The sequence below is a fragment of the Lepidochelys olivacea genome (genome assembly GCF_965140295.1).
Source record: "Lepidochelys olivacea isolate rLepOli2 genome assembly, chromosome: 6".
In the NCBI taxonomy this organism is placed as follows: Eukaryota; Metazoa; Chordata; order Testudines; family Cheloniidae; genus Lepidochelys; species Lepidochelys olivacea.
Window position 1 is genome coordinate 36972473 of NC_140416.1, and position 19673 is coordinate 36992145.

The following is a 19673-nucleotide window of genomic DNA, read 5'->3' on the forward strand; positions in this document are numbered from 1 at the left end:
GGATTTCAAGAAGTGAGACTTTAGCAAACTCAGGGAATTGGTAGGTAATATCCCATGGGAAGGAAGTCTAAGGGGAAAAACAACTGAAGACAGTTGGTAGTTTTTCAAAGAGACATTATTAAAGGCACAAGAGCAAACTATCCCACTACGTAGGAAAGATAGGAAGTATAGCAAGAGACCACCCTGGCTTAACCAGGAGATCTTCAATGATCTAAAAGTCAAAAAAAGAGTCCTACAAAAGTGAAAACTTGGTCAAATTACAAAGGATGAATATAAGCAAATAACAGAAGTATGTAGGGACAAATTAGAAAAACCAAGGCACAAAACGAGATCAAACTAGCTAGGGACATAAAAGGAAACAAGAAAACCTTCTACAAATATACTAGAAGCAAGAGGAAGACCAAGGACAGAGTAGGCCTGTTACTCAATGAGGGGGGAAAGACAATAACAGAAAATGTGGAAATGGCAGAGTTGCTTAATGATTTCTTTGTTTTGGTTTTCACCATGAAGGCTGGTGCGATTGGACGTCTAACATAGTGAATGCCAGTGAAAATGAGGTAGGATCAGAAGAGGCTAAAATAGGAAAAGAACAAGTTAAAAATTACTTAGACAAGTTATATGTCTTCAAATCACTAGGGCCTGATGAAATGCATCCTAGAATACTCCAGGAGCTGACTGAGGAGATATCTGAGCGATTAGCAATGATCTTTGAGAAGTCATGGAAGATGGGAGAGATTACAGAAGACTGGAAAAGGGCAAATATAGTGCCCATCTATAAAAAGGGAAATAAGGACAACCCGGGGAATTACAGACCAGTCACCTTAACTTCTGTACCCAGAAAGATAATGGAGCAAATAATTAAGCAATCAATTTGCAAACACCTAGAAGCTAATAAGGTGATAAATAACAGTCAGCATGGATTTGTCAAGAACAAATTGTGTTAAACTAACCTGATAGCTTTCTTTGACAGGGTAACAAGCCTTGTGGATGGCCCAGACCTTCAGGCAGGGCCCCGCAAGCAGTACAATATAAGCGCAGGCCCTGGATCAGGGCAGGGCCCGCAAACAAACACTCAGAAGCTCAGGCCCTCTGGCAGGGACTGAGCAAATAGTTTAACAGCAAACCCCAGGCTCCTGGCTTTGAGCGACCAGGGAGGGGGGAGACTGCCACCCGCAAGGTGGGTGGCAGGGGGGACGCAGGCCCACCCCCTCCACTGCCTCCCAGCCCGGGGCCCAAGCAGCGGCAGAAGACCTGCTGCTGTGTCAATGGGGATCCTGGCTGCAACACACTGACATTGGCTCTGGCAGTGCTGCAGCCAGACTAGGGTCAGCTGCCCCCGGGCTACTTCCAGACTCCCCCTCGTAGGGTACCTGGGTCAGGGTGGTGTCCTCGGAGGGTTCCAGCACCATGGGCTCCTCTGGGTAGGTGGCGACAGGTAGGCTTGGCAGCTCCTCCGTGCACCGGTCAGCACTGGGCATTGGCTAGTTCGGCCAGTCCTCGGGTCGGCCACGGATTGCCGGGTCTCCCAAGCCGGAGCCAGGCCACAGGTGTCTGGCCTCTCCGGCAGCTGCGGCCCAAGTGAGCTCGGGGGTTGGGCTTTTATACTACCGTCCTGCGCCTTGACCTCTGGGGGGTGGGTGCAGGATCCACTGGTTCCGCCCACTTTGGTGTCCGGGGAGGTTCTTCCCTCTGCAGGTTGGTGGGGCACCACACCGCCTCACTACAGATATATATTAGCAAGAGTACTGTAAGCAAGACATGAGATGGGGGACAACTGCAGCAGCTGCAGCTGCCATCCACTCCATGAACTCTGGTTTGGCCCATTTGGAGCCAGATGGAGACCTGAGATCTAATTTCAGCTCTTCCATTGACTAATATTAGTTCTGTGCACTTCAAAGCTCTTCTTATTGAGCAAAGCATTGTACTAGTACCTTAGGACTCAGGCAAGTAATTTCTTCCAATTTTATAAATAAGGTGACTGAGAGGTTTTAACAGGTAACATCTCGCAGAGGTAAGATTAGAACCCAGGTCTATAAGTCTCATCTATGTAGCCAAACGTTCAGATTTTTAACTATTTAGGCTTTGCTCTTCTCAATGTTGCAATGCCTAACTGATTTAGGAGCCTAGGTCTATTTTTTCAAAATTGATGTAGTCATGTACCTAAGTCTTTGAAATATAATCAGACTTGGGCTCCTAGGTCAGTTAAGAATTGCAATGATAAGCCTAACTCCCTTTCAGAATGAATGTAATGTATCTATAGGTTTAGCAATGCTGTTTATAAGTAGGACCGTACCAAATTTGTGCCAACTTTCTGACCGAACAAAATTGAAAACCCTGTCCCGCCCCTTCTCTGAGGCCCCGCCCCACTCACTCGATCCTCCCTCCCTCCTTCGCTTGCTTTACCCCACTCTCAATCACTGGCTCATTTTCACTGGGCTGGGGAGAGTGCCTTTTTGACCTGGTGTTCCGGTTGAAAACTGTACACTTGGCAACCCTAATTTGCAGCCATGAAAAATGCATCACAGACCGTGAAATCTGGTCTTTTGTGTACTTTTACCTACACAGAAGTAAGGGTGCCAATGTCATGCAATGCCTCCTTTCTGGGCTGCTGCTGGTGGCGGCGCTGCCTTCAGAGCTGGGTGACTGGCTAGCGGCTGCCACTTTCCACTCTGCCTTCAGAGCTGAGGGCACTGCCGCTACCAGCAACAGCGCAGAAGGGTGGCATAGTATGAACACATGCACAAAATTTGCTGTTTATGTTGCGACCAACCCATGAAAAATGTGTGATTTGTGCGCGATTTAAGTAGACCCCTATTTGTCAGCCACTAGTTTCATGCCCCTACAGAGTCAGGAAGAGAACCCAGGATTACTGATTTACAATATTCCTCTGTTGTCCAGGAAATAGTTCTGTAAGTGTGTGTGTGTGTTCCATCCCTCTCTAGTGGCTGGTCCGCATGGAATATAATAGTCTACTAAAGGTAGTTCTTTCCCTCAAGTGGTAGAGATCAGTGATGTGGATCTAAAGTTCCTGGCTCACAATCCTGCTAATTACCTATGCAGGATCAATACAGTTCCATATGATGGAATTTGTTTTTTAAATTTGCTTCCTAAAAATATAAATTACATTTAAAAATCTTAAGTTAAAAGAATGTCAAGGCTGCAAAATCAAGCACTCAAATGTTAATAAATGCTGGAATTAAGGTTGCATGTACAACCTTAATTTGGCTCCCCTGAGTATGCATTATGATATACTTTTTAAATACATGATCATATGTTTTGTACTACAGGACCTCTGCCTCACTGACAGACATTGAATAATAAAGAGAAGAGAGAGGATTTTCTCTGGTGTTTAATGCACCAGACTGGGACCCAGGAGATCTAGGTTCTATACCTGGCTCTCTTATCAGCTTCCTATATAATGGAAGACACAACTATCACAATTCATATGCCAAAAGGGTGGCAGGGGGCGGCGGAACTTCACTGACATCTTCTGAGTGTTTGACTTTGCTCTTTGTTTTTGTTTAGTGTTGTACACTAATAGAAACTGAAAAAATATAGCTATGGATATAATGATCATGCAGTGTCGGCATCTGAATATTCGTAGATCAAATAGACTACCAAATTAACATTTACCAAATTGTGCCAATATAGGTTTGGAAAACCCTTCTTTTGGATGCATTTTCTTCTATTAAAAAATTGTATTTGGCTGAACCAGAAAAAAGAACAAACACACAAAATCAGTTTAACACTAAATGAAAAGCAAAAAGTAACTCTAAGATACCTGTTTAGGATTAATTTAGAGAATTCTTTCAATCCATAAGAGTGTGTATAATATATATACTACACATCACTTTATTAAAGATATATTCTATTAATTGTGAAAACAAGAGTAGAAAATTAATTTCCCTCCCACAATCTTAATGAAGGAATAAAGAAACTAATTTCCCATTGCTGTTAGGGGTTTATCCACTCCTTCGCATATTAAGAAATTAATGTAACAGATCCAGTCAGCTGAACAGAGTCTCTGATTTCCCCTGCCCCCTATCCCTAACACCAGGTCCTTCTTTCACATAAAATTATGAAAAATAAATTTGAAAGAGTCTACAAAAGGTATCTTAACTTCAGCCTCTTAGTGTTTTTAGATCCTAATATTTATGCATTGGGGGCCCAATTCTGTTTGTAATGAACTCTTCCTATGGATTTGATTTGAGGGTATTTGCTAATTCTGGGTCACCATTAACAAGAATATTTTCCTTGCATTTATTTAAAAAATATATTTTTAAAAATATCTCCTTGACTTATTTTCCTCACTAGTATTTCATTTTTTTAATTTTGTCAAATGATCCCCTTTTTTACTTGACTCAAATGTTAAAGAGAGGGGGGAAAAGCTCCCAAACATGGAATTGTCTTTAATGCTCTGTGTTCTGAAAAATCTAGATTTGATCACAAAAGTTTGAGAACTTGAGAATGTTATTAAACAATCACCAGAGACCAAGTTTTGCCTTGTAGAACCATGAGTTTGTGCTACAACAAAATAATTTGAAATTCTGCTGGGACAGGTTTTTTTGTTTTTTGGTATTTTTTTGTATACAAAAAATGCTAAACTCACAGGGTTTTGTAACTGTAAAACAAAACTCACAAATTTCCTTAAGGTATTTAAAATAAGTTTTATATTGCTCTTGATATGTACTCAACATTTTTTCCTTTTTCAAAATGTACATCTGAATTGAATGAAAGGTGCTGACACTGGTAATATTGGAAATTTATTTTTTTCTTAAGGGAGCCAAATCCTTCTCATCTTACTACTTACACAAATAGCCAAATTGACTTAAATGGGACTACTCACATTATGACTTGAGCAAGTTTTGGCCCAGATAGGGGATAGGATCTGCAATATTCATTTTCCTTAAAGAAAATATTTTGAAAATTTTAGTGTTTTTTTTGGTTTTGAGAGGGTACAATTCAGGTGAAAATCAGGGAACAGGCAAATAGAAGTATCATTGTGTTGGACTCTCAAAGTCTCAGCAATATCAATGCAATTTTCATTCTCTTCCAAATATCTGCCAGGTCCATTATGTTATGTGGCCTCAAGAATCCTGGAATAACTTGGTAGGACGTTGAAACTTGCCACAAATAGCAAGTTTCAGTGTCCTACTGGAGGATTCTTTTATGGGCTCCTACAGGATGCAGAACACGCTGGCCCTGATACAGCAAAGTACATAAGCATATGCTTAACTTTAAACATGAGAGTAGTACCACTGGTTTTAAAATGACAACTTGTATGCTTAAATTTAAGCATGCACTTTTAAATTATTTGTTGGATCACAGCAACTTGTAGGAGTGAGCCATATTTCCAGTGAAATACTAAGCTAGATCTCATCCAAGACAGCAGCAAGAAGATATTTGTGACTATGTCTAGGGCAAGGAGATAACTACATAAAACTGTTCTTAACCTCTGCAAAATTCTCATGTGGAAAACTCTTTGGAGAGGCTCTTGACAATATTGTGGAACAAAACAAAACATGTTCTTCCAGCACCTAGGGACAATAGAAAATTTCAATGCCAAAAGATTTTCTTTCACCAGTTTTAATAAAGAAAGTCCAGGAAGATGCAGGACTTTGATTACAAAAGGCACAGACTATGGAACAGAATTAGTAGAGGAGGAATAGGCAGATCTACCGCTAATGTCCTGGACATGCAGGAAGAAAGACGAGATGCAAGAGATGTGTTTGAATCAGGCTGCAACTTTAACAACTTAAGCCATCTGGGAGCTAACTGATGTGGGTGTGAGAGAAAAGGAGTACTTGTGGCACCTTAGAGACTAACCAATTTATTTGAGCATAAGCTTTCGTGAACTACAGCTCACTTCATCGGATGCATCTGATGAAGTGAGCTGTAGCTCACGAAAGCTTATGCTCAAATAAATTGGTTAGTCTCTAAGGTGCCACAAATACTCCTTTTCTTTTTGTGAATTCAGACTAACACGGCTGTTGGTGTGAGAGAAGGGCCCAGCTGGAGGGGCAGGACCTATGTATCCTCCCCTGGGTGCACAGAGGCTGTCTGGTCATGCTCCCCCTGCCACCTTCGTGTCCCAACCCAAAGGAACAGGGGAGTCCATAAAGGACTTTCTTCAGACTTTCTTCAGACTGTCCAGAAAAAGAACCCAGGCCTTTGAGGTTTGTGGTGGGAGGTGCAGTCATGCTACTTAGAAGAACTTCTGTGAGAAAGCAACCTCTTCCATTCAATCAATGCTAAGTGGGGGAATGCTTGCTGCTTTCTTTTTAATCAGTAGAAAGACAACTAAGTGCTTGAAGTCATCTGCCAGGGTTATGCCATCAAGTTAACTGAGACACCTACAATGACCATCCCATTATTAACATCCAGAGGTCTCAGACAGCCAACACGGTCCAAATGGCATTGCATAGGTGTGATATGTGACTTTTCCAGAGGCCTCCCAATATTGTTGGCCTTTTTTTTTCTTCTGTAACATATACAAACTAATGTCTAATTTGCTATACACTATCATCTATAAAACCACTAATTCCAATGGGAAATTTGTGAGAGAAAGACAAGCAGGATTTGACCCCAGCTTTCTTTCAGAAAGACTGCATTCCAGGTTTCTTCCTCATCAAATATCTGTACTTTGAAATATTTTTATTGAGGTGTATTATGTTGTATTTTTCAAAGGTGAATCTCGGTATTATTTTCTGCCATGTCTTTAATCCCTGTAAATACTATTTGTATTATTCCTCTGTCGTCTTAGTATGTTCTCTATTAAATATTAACTTTTTCACAATTAAATATTTTGTGAATTTGCCTGATTCATTACTTTAAAAAAATCTTGACTGGGGCTTTAAAAAAAAGAAAGTCTAAACTGCAAAATTTTGAAAACTTGGAGGAACATGTCAGAGCTCTTTATGGACTGATGTTATCTTATGATGCTTGATGAAAGGCTAAAGAGACCTCACTTGATATGTTCCATCTAAGGTATTCTTTGTAGATGTATTGTTCTAATGATACCACAAAACTATGCAGAGAAAGATTATGTATGAATTCAAAAGAACCCAACAACATATAATTTTCTGAACATAAGGATCTGTGGGACGACAGTTCCCCGGTTTCCTGTCAAGTATTTACACTATATCTAAAACACCTGTATGATATAGAAAAAAGCATGCAACGCTCTAGATTATCATGTGCTGTTTGTTTTTGGGAATAGCGGTCTCGAATTCTAGCAATAAATACAATCTCAGGGTATTACTACATTGATGTTTTGGGAAATCCCTATTCACAACACAAAAGGCTTAAAGAATTTGAAATGATCATCAAAATATTTGACATTGTCAAGAGTGACATCTATTTCATTTTGCCCCACATTTTTCTTAACATTTCTGGGAAATACTTCTTTTTATTTAAATTCATTTTAATTTGTAGGATTAGCAAGAGAACAGGAGAAGTAATTAGAATAAACAGATCAAGACTGTAGTATTAACAGAATCCCACAATCAGGACAACAACTGAAAACAGTTATAAACAAACAACATTAATACTTACAATATTTATAGTACCACAGGAATAAATGGCCAGAAATAGTGTTTTTCTTTTCTCCATGGCATGTTGCCTGTCTTGCCATCTCTGGTCTTTTTAAATCTGTGTATTTAAAAAGTACAAAACATAGAGGCTTAAATTGTTTTATATAGGATTTTACTATATTTTATTGATACCTTTGCTACAAATATTCTCAGGTAGTAATTACAGTAGTTAACATTAGGGTTACCAGATAGCAACTGTGAAAAAACAGGACAGTGGGTGGGGGATAAAAGGCGCCTATATAAGAAAAAGTCCCCCAAAATGGGATATCTGGTCACCCTAGTTAACATACAAAGCACTAGTTCTGGAATTTTACTCAGTGGTATAGATCATCAAATTCATGTAACCTAAAAAAATATCATGGAGTGAAAATATGCCATGAACGCTTCCATTCCAGTGCACTGTGTACACACTTTCTCAAAGGTGGGGTGTGAAAGGAATTTAAAAAACATGTTGGTGTAATTGCAAATATTTAGTGCCTGGAATTATGGTGTCTATATTTAGAATATATATGAAAGGTGGTTCTTTCATATTAGTAGAAATACATATTTGATACAATATTTGTGGTTGAGACTAAATATTCTGGAGTGAATAATTATAGCAAGTGTGAAAATGAACTGATATCAGATCTGTGTATAAATTGGTAATTGTATTTGGGTTAAGGCTGACATTAAAATCAGATACTGGATCTGATTCTAGAAGATGTAGAGGGTTACGGTTATCCTGTTTCACTGTAAAATACAAATATTAACTTATTTCACAAAATTGTATACATGATATAGAATACATTACCATAATAAAATGGATGCAGAAATGAGATAATAGCTGAGAGTTAGTTGCACAAAAGCTTAACTTGATTCAACATAGAAGATTGCAGAAAAAAATGTACTGCATTTTAAAAAGAATTGCAGTGTTGTTCTCAATAAACCCTTATTTGCAGAAGTTGCATCTTTGAACAGACTATAATAATTCACAGTGAAAACCATTAGAGCAATGCTGCAAGCTTCTCTAATATGTCATCTGGTTTAGACTAGCATCATAAATATTATTTTGAAGATTGTAATGTTTATATCATAACATCATGGTTTCCAACAGCTGTCATAGCCCCCAGTATGTATTAATCTCATGCTTATATTGAACATTGTCTTTAAACTTCAGTAAAAAGGTCAGTTCTCTGCTTCATTCAGTTTTCAGCTTCCACTGTGGCTTTGACAAGAATATCTGCTATATTAACAGTATCAGTCCAAATTCTGTCCCAACTCGCTAGTACTAAATTAGAGATTTGAAATCTGCTGTATGAGGAAACTCACTCAAAAGATGTAGGTTTCACAATCAGTAAATTTCAAATACATGTCATAGTTTTAACCATCTGAGTAATTCCTGGGATTGCTTTTTCTATGACTACTTTTCAATTAAATTGTGATTTAAGCTCAGTAGATATTGCTATGAATATCATTGAGAGGCATGAATTATCCATTTATACAAACAAAATGGTTTAATGAACATCCTTCCTGTATTGACATTATAAACTACATGCAAAACAATGAGATGCAAAATGATTTAGAATAACAATATTTTGGAAAATTTTAGTGGTGAGGCTTCTTCACAGAGAATGAATCGGCACTCAAATTGTGACAGATGCAACAGAACATTAAATGAAGTAAGTCTCCACAATCCTTTCAGGCTACTATTTTTCTTTTTTATGTTGCTAAACACATCTCCACAATTCACTCATTTCTTTCCATTCCTACTGTCCAGTTGTGGTGTTTAGATGTTGCTTATAATTATTAGAATTGGGAGCACTGGCTGTTGGGAGTCTGAAAGGAGAGGAAGGAAGGGGGAGGAGTTGAGTCTGGGAGAAAGCTATAGAGGGTGCAGCAGCAGTTTGGTAAAGAGGTTTCCACTTTGAAAATAAAGTCCTGTTGAAGCTTGTTAGTACCTTTTCTGGTTGATACGACATTTTGGCGATGAGGATGGATCTTCTACCTCTGAACCCACCTGCACCCTTTCTACAAAGCCCAGGTGAGCCTCCAATTGCTTTTACTACCTGGATCCATTTGTTTGAGACTTATCTGCTTGCAATCAGTGGTACAGAGATTTCTGAAGTAAGAAAACGTGCTCTGATAATCCACTGCCTTGGAGCAGAAGGGCAGCATATATTTTACACTTTTCCCCTTGCAGATGATAAATATGAGACTGCACTCACTGCATTAAAGAATTTTTTTGTGCCAAAAGTGAATGTAGTAGCTAATCGCTCCAGATTTCGCCAGTGTGAGCAGAAACCAGGGGAAATGATAATGCAGTATATTGCTTCCCTGATTTTTGTGACTTTGGGAATATGGCATGTGAGATGATTAGAGACCAGCTCATTGAGAAAACAACCATGCTTCATGAAGGAGAACGCTTACTTCTAGAACCACAACTTACAGTAGAAAAAGCAATAACCATTGCTACTCAGATTGAGTCAGCTACAGCTGAAGCCAAAATAATGAGCATGGATACAGGAGGCACAGTCCAGGCTGTGACTCCTTTGCAGAAAAGTTCACTACCACTGCAGACACACAATTGCAAGATGACAGGTTTCAGAGTAGCAGCTGTGTTAATCTGTATTCACAAAAAGAAAAGGAGTACTTGTGGCACCTTAGAGACTAACAAATTTATTTAAGCATAAGCTTTCATGAGCCACTGAATGCATCCGATGAAGTGAGCTGTAGCTCACGAAAGCTTATGCTCAAATAAATTTGTGCCACAAGTACTCCTTTTCTTTTTACAATTGCAAAAGGAAAACTAATGAAAAACCACTGAATCAGCAAATTCAAAATACAGTAAAAGCATGTTTTTGCTGTGGATCCCCACAATACCTTGCTAGCTACACAGGATGTCCAGCAAAAGTAGCACAGTGCAATCATTGCAAAAAGATTGGACATTTTGCCAAAGTATGTCACAGTAGCCAGTTCAATCAACAGGTGCATGTAGTTACAATACCAGATGTTACTGTGCTGAGCGTGGACAAAATCACTACTGCACATATTCCAGAACAGATAAAGTGCACTGTAGACGTTTCTGCCATATCCTCAGGCAAACCACACTCTATTCAGCTAATGTTGGACACTGGCTCAACAGTATCTATACTACCTGATTCCATCTATTTGCATTACTTTAAAGATGTGCCTCTTACTGAACCCAAGCTTCACTTGGTGTGCTATTTGAAAAACCATATTCCAGTACATGACTGCCTGCCAGTAATAGTTACTTTTGGTGATTGCTATGTAACTGCAGAGTTCTACATTGTCCACAAAGGCACTCCTATCCTTGGCAGAGATTTATTGGCTGCTTTAAATCTCAGGGTAGTTAATGGATGAATTGATCTTCCTCAGCAAAGCACTCTTGCGGTACATACACCACTTTCAGCTGGGACCCAACACCAAGTTGAGGAGGAACTTGGCTGTGCTTTTGGGTTTCTGCATAAAGTTAAAATGCGGAACAATGTGATGCCTGTACAACAGAGGTTACGGTGCTTACCATTTTCAGTCAGAGAAGCTGTTTCAGAGGAACTTAGAAAACTTGTTCAAAAGGACATTATTGAAGAGATCGACTCCTCAGAATGGGTTTCACCTATAGTAGTGATGCAGAAGAAGGGTGGAGGCATTCGCCTTTGTGTTGACTTAAGGGAGACAAATAAAGCTATTGTGATTGACAGCCATCCTCTTCCTCACATAGAAGAAGTAGTTGCAGAACTCCATGGAGCAAAGATGTTTTCTACTCTTGATTTGCAGAGTGCATACCACCAGGGCATGAAGATAGCAGAGACCTCACAGCATTTATTACACAAGGGACTATTTCGTTTTAAATGTGTTCCATATGGTCTCACATCTGCCCCAAGTGCCTTTCAAAAAATGATGTCATTGATTCTGAAGAATCAACATGGAGTTCAGTGCTGTCTGGATGATATTATTGTGTTTGGAAATACTTCTGAGAAGCATGACAATAACCTGCAGTCTGTACTAAACTGCATCAGCACAGCAGGCCTCCAGCTCAATAGGTCCAAATGCAAATTTAGACAAACTGAACTCTCTTTTCTGGGGCATACAATTTCACAGGCTGGACTAAAACCTGATCCAGATCATATCCTGGCAATTTCAAATGCTCCTCCTCCAACAGATTTGCAAGCCTTACATTCCTTCTTGGGTCTTACCTCCTGGTATGCAAAATTAATTTCCAATTATGCTTCTGTCATTGAACCGTGACGGGAATTACTACGGAGAAGTTCAACCTTAGTGTGGACAACGGATGCACAAGCTAGTTTCAAAACGTGAAAGACTTGATTGTACATAGTCTAGTACTTGCACTATTCAGTCCTGCATTGCCCACTATTGTAACTACTGATGCTTCTGATTGTGGACTTGGGGCTGCTCTTACACAACTGCATGAGGACAACACAGAAAGGACTGTTGCATTTGCTTCAAGGACACTAAGTAATGCTGAGACAAAATATTCTACAGTCGAAAAAGAAGCACTTGCTTGTGTCTGGGCTACTGAAAAATGGAGAACTTACCTGTGGGGCCGCACGTTCAAGTTGCGCACAGACCACAGCCCTTTGACAACGTTGCTCACCACGAAAGGACTGGAAAGAGCAGCATACCATATTGCTCGATGGTCTGCAAGACTACTCTTTTTCAATTATGAACTGGAATATAAGCCTGGAAACCAAAATGTGGTTGCTGATTGCCTTTCTCGCCTACCTTTGCCTTCACCATATGGTCCACCCAAGGATGAGGACGTAGTGGTTGTGCTTATTACAAGCACTCTAACTGCAGTTACAAGAGAACAATTTCAAGCTGCTTGTTCAGCATGTCCAATTCAACAAAAGCTACGGGAATTTCTGACAAAGAGATGGCCCACTCACCCTAAAAACCTTGACCCAGTTTTGCTGCCTTATTTTAGAGTTCAGGATGAACTTTAACAGAAGTTTGAAAGAGAGTTTGCAAAAGGCTAAACTAGAAGGGCTCCTGACTACCTTCATGCTATTCTTCATTTTCACATAGAGTCACCCACTGTGCTTGGCCCAAGTTGCATGACTAACTGTCCCCTCTTCTCACACTTATTTCCATGTCATCTTCTATGCAACCTTCTTGGTGGAGGTCTGATCAGATCCACCATGCTTCCGTATTTTCTTCCTCCAAGTCCTTCCCTAAAATGCACTTCTAAGACAGCTATGAACCTGAGTTCTCCCTGTGGGTAGAAAACAAATAAAAAAATAATAGAATAAAAATATCTAAACAAAAGCTATGGCATACTGAGGAAGTTCCAGAGGACTGAAAAAAAGGTAATGCTTTGCCAATTTGAAAAGAGTTAATGGGATGAGCTGGGTATAGAATGCAACCTGTAAACAATTAAAGGGTGGTAGCATGGTTAATACTAATCAACATGGTTTTTAAAGAAAATTGGTTTTGTTAAAAAAGGTGATATTTTTAATGAGATTTCTAGTTTGGTTGACAAAGGTAACTAATGACATCATAGACTTTGGTAAGACATGTGACTTAGTGCTGCACAACACTGATTAAAAATTAGCACTATATAAAATCAATGTAACTCATATTAAATGGATTAAAAACTGGCTAATTGCCATATCTAAACAATAATTGTAAATGTGAAATCATCCTTCAATAGGGTGTTTCTAGTAGGGTCTATGGTATCTGCTCTTGGCCCAATAGTATTTAATATTTTTATGAATGATCTGGAAGAAAATACAAAATAACTGCTAGTAAAGTTTATAGATGACGCACAAATTGGTGGAGTGGTAAACAATGATTAAAAAAGGTCTGTACTACTGATGACCTGGATCGCTTGGTAAGCTGGTTTCCCTTTAACAACATCTGTTTGAATATAGCAAAGTGCTAGGTCATACATCTAAGAACAAATAATGTAAGTCACATTTACAGGGTTGGGGGGTTGTATTTTAGAAAGCAGTGATTCTGAAAGCAATGTCAGGGTCATGATAAATAACCAACTGAACATGGGATTTGAGTGCAATGCTGTAGATAAGAGAGCAATCACAATCCTTTGTTATATACACAGCAGAATATCATGTAGGAGTAGGGAGGTAGTATTCAACTATGTATATTGCATTAGTGAGCTCACTACTGTGTCCAGTTCCACTGTCCATACTTTAAAAAAGACATTGGAAAGACTGGAAAAGGTTCAGAAAGAGCTACAAGCATGACTGAGGTCTGGAAGAAATGCCATATGTTGAGAGTATGCAGAGAGGGGCAATTCTATCAGAGAAGAGATTTCTCAAACTTTCCTTTTAATTTGGTGAGGTCAGAATCTTAACCTCACCAGCACATCACTAACATGATGTGTAGTACCTCCTATTGTTCAGACACACTATTCATCACAACCCACCCCCTTCCTCCCTTTGCTTATTGCCGATTACACTGAGAGACTAAAGAAGCTCAATCTATTTAGTTTATCCAAGAGGAGTTTAGGAGGTAACTTGCTCACAGTCTATAAGTACCTACGTGGGGACAAAGCTTTCTGATAATACAGAGCTCTTTAATTTAGCAGACAAAGGCATAACAAGATATGACTGGAAGGTGAAACTAGACAAAGTCAGGCTAGAAATGAGGCACAAATGTTTTATAGGGAGGGTAATTAGCCTTTGGAACAACTTACATAAAAATGTGATGAATTCTCCATCACTTGAAGTCTTTCAGTCAACACAGGATATCTTTCTAAAAGACATGGCCTAGCTCCACCAGAAGTTCTGGGTTTGATGTAGGAATTACAGGAGAACACTTATATTTATAACAAAAATTTAGCATGTGTTTAATTGTTTTTCTGAATAGGGATGGATTTAATCATATGCCCTGAATCAGGGCCAAGACTTGTAAGCTCTTCGGTACATGGAATTTGTCTTCCTACATCTGTGTAAAGTAACTGTAGCACTAACAGTGTGCCATAAATAATATACTGACCTTGGAGTTATTCTCTTGCAGCCACAATTATTTTTTAAAATATTTTTAATTGTTCTCTGAATATTGTATTATTTGCATTTACACGTTTTATACTGAAACTTTGGTCTGTCCCATTTCAATTCCTCTAAACTGTCTCCTTAGTGAAACTTGCAAAACTAATGTTGAAAAGCCATTTTGTTTTATCTGTTCATTAAATGTTCAAACAATATTTAGCTTTATCCACTTATAATATCTGGCCCTGTTCATGTTGAAGTCAATGTGAGTTAGAGCACGATCAGGCTCTAAATGCATAAGATTGGGGATTTGAACATCTACACTAATATTCATGTAAGTAAGAAGCCAATTACAATGAAAAGTGAAAACCTGTGATGACAGACCTTTATGAACAGAACATATATGGCCCCAGTTGCATGTTTTCAATCAGTAATCCCCAGCGGGAAGAAAAAATTCTGAACAATCATGCATGATTCCTAAATAGCTTAAAGCTTTATATGGACTGACAGTAGGAATTTTTCAGTAATATTTTTACCATGGTCCATTTGTGATAGTTAGCGTAGATAGCACTATGTCTCCGGGCATGCAGCTGTAGTAACTGGTAAGGTCAATGAGGACTAACTTGATAATGCATTAAAAACCGACACAGAGTGACATGGCCACTGTTACTTATATTGATAGAAACTGGCAATGCTGAAGTCAGTACTGGCTGCAGTACAGTAAGGACTGGAAAACATTAAGGATTGTCTCCATGTAACTGTATATTGCAATTACTGTTACATTCAGATTTTTAAAAAATATTCTTTTTTAATGTACTATAATGTTAACAAATAATCCATCTGAAGAAATACAAAAGTATTTGAAATATTAAAATTTTGTTTTTGGTTTTAATTGATCTAATTCTGCTCACTTTTTTTCATGTCAAAGACATGGTATTTCATGCATCATATTTCTAAAGAAGTCAACACTGTGGATCTGAGTGGTTCAGGTATGTGACTTGACATTATACTCATCCATTATTGGCTATTGCTTTGTTCTGCATGCCTGGCTGAAATTGGGTTGTATATTTCCCAGAGGTCAAATTGTTCACAACTCCTGTTATTTTTGTGCAAGAAACTTAGAAGTCTGAGATAAATTTATTTGGAGATATGACCTTTAGCTGAAATAACATAGTGGAGCAGGTTTGAAAAAAATGAAAAAATATAGTGCCTATTTAAACTATGTAATAGAAATAGTTGGAAAAAAGGCTATAATATCGCGTTAGGGAGCTATATGTCGGACCTATCCAAATAATTTAGTACGTTATATGAGATAAATTTCCAACAGTTCAAATATTGAGGCAGGTCCACACTACGGAGTTAAGTTGATCTAAATTGTGCAACTCCAGCTACGTGAATAACATAGCTGGAGTCGATGTACCTTAGGTCGACTTATTGTGGTGTCTACACTGCACTGGGTCGATGGGAGAAACTCTCCCATCGACTTACCTTATGCAGCATCGATTCACTGGTAAGTGGAGACAAGCCCTTAGAGTTAAACTGAAATCTGAATGACTGGAAAATTTTAGTCACAGATTCTTTACTTTAAAAAATATAGGAAAAGTTGGAAATCTGGAGCCCAACCTTCTTAACTTTTGTCTACCGGGAAGTCTTCTTCTGTTTATATTGTAGTTTGAGTTAACAAGATCTGTTAAATGTGGAATACCTGGAATTATAAATTAAGACTGCATTCAGCAACCAAACTTTTATTATTTTTATGTATAATTATTTCTATAGTGCCATTTGTGTGCACAGCTGTTACAGAAAAATTAAAAATGAGCAAAGAGATTCCCAGTTTAAGACCCTGATCCTGCAGCCCATACTTCCTCAAGTACACCTTCTATAACAGTTGAAGGCTCAAACTCTATATTTTATATGCAGAACATTATGGAAGAAGGAAGGTGGGTTTGAGAACTATGAAAATTAATATAAAAATGATATATTTCTGTTATGCAAACATTTTATTTTTTGTATAACCATGATTTGTGCTTTTAGTATCCCCCAATTAAGGCATCAGTTGTGGCTCCATAGTTAAGTTTTTAATTCTGCAATCAAAGCAGGGGTTCAATTTCTTTGTTATAAATGAAAAATACAGCTTATTCTCCCCCCAAAATAGCATTAATTCTTTGCATATAGAATGAATTTTGAGAATTTGAAAGTAAATTCATTAATTAGTTTAGATGTTAAAATTAATTAAAAATGGGTCCTTTAAAAATTTAGAACTCGTCAGATTTTTATTTGACTCTAATGAAAATTAATAACAGAATAATGCAAACTTCCCTTATAATTAAAACTCAATGAAATCTTGTGTATAAAGTACACGATTTTTTTAAAGGGATTAACGTTTAACTGGTAATTTTTTCCAGTTATTCTTCATAATGGAAATTTTCTCTTTTAGCACAGGTTAAAGAATAACGTTCTCCTACAGAGAATTCCACAAAGAACTTAAGAGAAACAAAAATATGCCCTCTTCCAAAATGGTCAGCATATCCCATTGTTCCCAAAAGGAGTGATGTCAAGCTTTAGGAAGATGACCGTAGTCTCTCTATTATCGGGAGGTGAAAAGGAGAGAGAGGTGGATTAGGGGTTTGTGGAGCCCTGGGTCAGAGCAAGTTGGGGCCCCACCCCACCCCTCCTGCCTGCAGTTCCCCCTGACACTCCTGTCAGGGAGCGAGGGAAGCCCCTATGCCCTGCTCCCTGGTAGGAGTGCCAGGTGAGCAGAGCAGGGCAAGCCCCTGCACCCCGACCCCACGCCCCAGCAGAAGCTCTGGGCAGGCAGAGCAGGTTGGGGCCAAGCCGCATTGGCCCAGTGGCTAATCTGCCACTGAGAGGAGCACTGTGAGGAGAAGGAGAATAGGGACAGCAGCCATCTTTGCTAAATGTGGGTATGCTCTCAGTCTCACTGTTCTTACTGAGAACAGAAGATAGCAGCCATTTTGAAAGAGTGAAATTCCATACCTTTAATATGCTTGGATTCCGTTTCATTTTAAACATAACTCTGAATTTCCTGGGTTTATAACACTTCATTTGGGGATTATTAGGACAATCCCATATTTTACCATAAATTACTGATATCTCCATCTTTAGATTGGGAATTTTTTTTAAGGTTTGAAGAATCCAAATTTTTCACAAAGGAAAGGGAACTGGAGTGTAGGTTAATGTTGGCAGGGTAATTTTGAGAACATCTGAATCCAAACAGAACCTATGTTTTAAAAAAAACAGAATTAACAAATTGTCTTTTCATAATTACTCTCGAATAGTAGGGATTTCATGTAAAGTTCAAAAACAACATAATTGAAAACATAGATTTTTAAACAAGTTATTAGAATAAAATGTTTGAGAGTCTAGGAGTGAAATCCTGGTCCCAATGAACTCAATGGGAATTTTGGCTGACTTCCATAGAGATAGGATTACACACCATAATTTTTCCAAATAATAGCAGGCAAAGCCTACCTTTTCTGAAGTTCAACAACTACCTACATGCACCTATTCACTGTCTGATGATGCATGCATAATGTGTTCTGATACTTAGTAATTATTTCAAGTGAAATTAAAATCCACTCCAAAACATTGCTGCTATTATTTATTGCTAAATACCTACATTTTCTTTCTGGATTATCTTGAATTTTCCTTGAACAAAATGAAGCTTTGTTACAGCAGATAAAGAAAAGGAACAACACAAAGAAAAACACTCTGGACCAGGATTTGGCTATTTTGCAAACTGTTTAGGAAAGCTAAAATGATATTATTGTGATTTTTTTTCTGTTCCATGTTTGCAATGCCCAAGAGTGAATGGTGTGAAAACCCTCATTTTCCACTTCCAAAAATGTTGGACAGAGATTGCTTTCTATGTTCTTCAGAAAATGTTGAAAGCTAGTTGTTAATATGTGTAGATTTAAAGTGCTAACCTCAGGCCATGTCTACACTCAGGACTTATCTACACTGGCAAGTTTCTGCACAGTAAAGCAGCTTTCTGCGTTGTAACTCCTGAGGTGTACGCACTAAGTGGCTTGGCAGGGCCACAGTGCCAGTGTAGACACCATGGTCGATTACAACACTGCGATTGGCCTCTAAGAGGTGTCCCACAATGCCTGTTCTCGCCTCTCTGGTCATCAGTTTGAACTCTACTGCCCTGCCCTTAGGTGACCAACCGTCATCCCCACCCCATAAATTCCTTTGGAATTTTGAAAGTTCCCTTCCTGTTTGCTTGGTGATGTGTGCAGTGGTCTCAGTGCATCTTTCCAGGTGAGCATGCCTGCTCCACGCACCAGGCGATCCCCCGCTTGGAGCAATGCCAAACTGCTGGACCTCATCAGTATTTGGGGAGAAGAGGCTGACCAGTCCCAGCTGCGCTCCAGCCCTAGGAATTATGATACCTACGGACAGATTTCACGATACATGACAAAAAGGGGCCATGACCGGGACACACTGCAGTACAGGGTCAAAGTGAAGGAGCTGTGGAACGCCTACCACAAGGCGCAGGAGGCAAACCGCCGCTCCAGTGCTGCACCCACAAGCTGCCAGTTCTACAAAGAGCTGGACGCGATACTCGATGACTTCACCTCCACTGTGAAGGCCACTGTGGATACTTTGGTGGCTCGCATGCCAGTCGAGAGTGGAACGAGCCAGGAGGAGGAAATCTTGGATGAGGATGTGGGGGGGAAGGGACCCAGAGGCAGAGGATGACTCGGAGGGCAGAGATGCATGCAGCCCAGAGCTCTTCTCTACCCCGGAGGAGGCTAGCCAGTCACAGCTATCAGATCTTGGTGAAACACAAGCAAGAGAAGAGGCCCCTAGCAAGTGGCTTTGATTCTGAGAATCGCTGAAGCGAGTTGTTGGGGGCAGGAGGTTGCAGAAAGCAGGCTTGTATCTGTATGATGCACGTACCACCACATACGTAGTCTGAGTGGCAGAATAGGCTGTTGATTGTCTCCCTCACTTCATGGGAATTTACCTCAGAGATCTCCAGGAAACTCTCACGGAGATACTGGGAAATCTGCTGCCGCAGGTTCTTTGTCAGAGCTGCTTTGTTTCTTGCCCCATTAATGGTAACTTTCCCGCATCACTCTGCTGT

General features: G+C 39.3%; 1 protein-coding gene across 1 annotated transcript in view; it reads left to right on the forward strand.

Annotated features, from left to right (window-relative positions):
* CCDC73 (coiled-coil domain containing 73) overlaps positions 1-19673 on the forward strand; it is a 242138-nt gene that overhangs the window by 60655 nt on the left and 161810 nt on the right. Inside the window, exons 5-6 of the mRNA XM_084629795.1 lie at positions 9181-9250; positions 15489-15549. The gene's annotated coding sequence lies outside the window, so the exon portion shown is untranslated. The remainder of the gene's footprint in view (positions 1-9180; positions 9251-15488; positions 15550-19673) is intronic.